Below are 2,325 nucleotides of genomic sequence, written 5' to 3'. Positions count from 1 at the left end.
TTTGGAGGTGGCGGAAATGACGGCGGATGATACGATGTATATGGAGGTTGGTGGGGTGGTAGGTGAGGACCAGTGGGGTTCTGTCCTGGTGGCGGTTGGAGGGGCAGAGCTCAAGGTCGGAGGAGCGAGAAGTGGAGGAGATGTGGTGGAGGGCATCATCAATCACATCGGGGGGGAAATTGCGGTCTTTGAAGAAGGAGGCCATCTGGGTTGTACGGTATTGGAACTGGTCCTCCTGGGAGCAGATGCAGCGGAGACAAAGGAATTGGGAATATGGGATGGCGTTTTTACAGGGGGAGGGTGGGAGGAGGCATAGTCTAGGTAGCTGTGGGAGTCGGTCGGTTTATAGTCCGTGTTGATTCGGTCGCCCTAGATATAAATGGAAAGGTCTAGGTAGGGGAGGGAGGAGTCTGAGACGGTCCAGGTGAATTTGAGGTCGGGGTGGAAGGTGTTCGTGAAGTGGATGAACTGTTCAACCTCCTCGTGGGAGCATGAGGCAGCGCTGATACAGTCATCGATGTAGCGGAGGAAAAGGTGGGGGGGTGGTGCCAGTGTAGCTGCGGAAGATGGACTGTTCCACATATCCTACGAAGAGGCAGGCATAGCTGGAGCCCATGCGGGTACCCATGGCTACCCCTTTGGTTTGGCTTAGAAGAGAGGTAGCTTACCCATCCAAGGGAAATATCCCACATTTGGGAGAATGTCTCCATTGATGTTATGAGGGGATGGACTGGCACATGATCTAGGATGGGTTGGCAAAGGATTTGAGTCTTCTTGAGGTTGAGACTTTGTCCAATTCTTCAGTATGTTCAAAGAAGGTGTTCAGGTAGATTTGAAGATTCTTTTCCAAGAGAACAGACATGACATTGTCACCCACATACTGGAGTGCCAGAACTGAGGTCAGTGTCATTTTCTTCTTCAATTTCTACTGGTTGAGAGGTTTTCTGTCCGTCCTGTAGACAATGTCCACACCTCTAGAAAGGTTGTTCCTAATGAGATGAGAGTGGTGGCGATGAAGATGACAAAAAGGGTGGGGGTAATGACACATCCCTGCTTGACCCCTGTCTCGATCTTCAAAGATTCTGTCATATTACCATTGGCCAGGAGTAATGGTAGACTGAGAAAGCTAACCTTGCAGACAATCATCAAGTGCAGGGGAGAAATGAGGTGATGGACTGGCATAATGGCAAGGGTGTTATGTTGAAATCTTTCCCCAGTCCCACACTGGATGGGTCACTTGCACCAGTCTGCGGTTGATTTTGTTTGAAGAAGAGAGCAAGAGGGATCCATTTCTCTAAAGACTCCCATTCTTTTGGGGGGCGTTGTTCACCAATGTTATCATTCCCAGTCATTATTTTCTCCCAACCTGCTTTCAACACAGACCAGGAGACAACTAGATGAAAGAACTGGCAAACGGGACTAGATAAGGTTAGGATATCTGGTCGGCACAGACAAGTTGGGCTGAAGGGTCCGTTTCCGTGTTGTGTATCTCTAGGACTGTATGACTCTAATGCTGACACCCGGGTTTCTTCAGTGCCACCAAGGCAATGCATAGACCCAACATCTTTGGCCTCAAACTGAAGCAGAGTACATCTTGTTGTGGAGGAGATGGAGAATACTGATGAATGTCACTGGATGGCTGGTCTTTGACAGGATCTTCCATAGCACTTCCCCATTGTGTGAGTCAGGAGCTTTGGCCATAAAGAGTGGCTGTTATGTTCTTGGCATTTTTAGTAGTGAAAATCAGGCCCATCGTTCCACAGTTTGGTTGGAAGTCACTAACTTTCAGGAAGGATTTCCTCAGAGGCACAATGCTCTTCCCTCATGACAAAGCCTCTAGAATATTTTGATCAAAATCCAACCTGCAGTTAACCTCCAGGTCTAACCTCATTAACAAAAAGCAGCTTGCTTATTCTGGCTTCTGTTTTTAACATAACCTGCTGCCCACTTTACAAAGATGATTTTCATCTTAATTCTCCATTAACAGCTCCAAATGAAAATTGATAAAAGACCTTATTGGGATTATATTATAGACCCCCTAATAGTCAGAGGGAAATTGAGAAACAAACTTATAAGGAGATCTCAGCTATCTGTAAGAATAATGAGGTGGTTATAGTAAGGGATTTTAACTTTCCAAACATCGACTGGGACTGCCATAGTGTTAAGGGTTTAGATGGAGAGGAATTTGTTAAATGTGTACAAGAAAATTTTCTGATTCAGTATGTGGATGTACCTACTAGAGAAGGTGCAAAGTTTGACCCACTCTTGGGAACTAAGGCAGGACAGGTGACTGAGGTGTCAGTGGGGGAGCACTTTGGGGCCAGC

Source organism: Chiloscyllium plagiosum, chromosome 4, assembly GCF_004010195.1.
Source record: "Chiloscyllium plagiosum isolate BGI_BamShark_2017 chromosome 4, ASM401019v2, whole genome shotgun sequence".
In the NCBI taxonomy this organism is placed as follows: Eukaryota; Metazoa; Chordata; class Chondrichthyes; order Orectolobiformes; family Hemiscylliidae; genus Chiloscyllium; species Chiloscyllium plagiosum.
Note: the sequence above shows the minus strand (reverse complement) of the source record.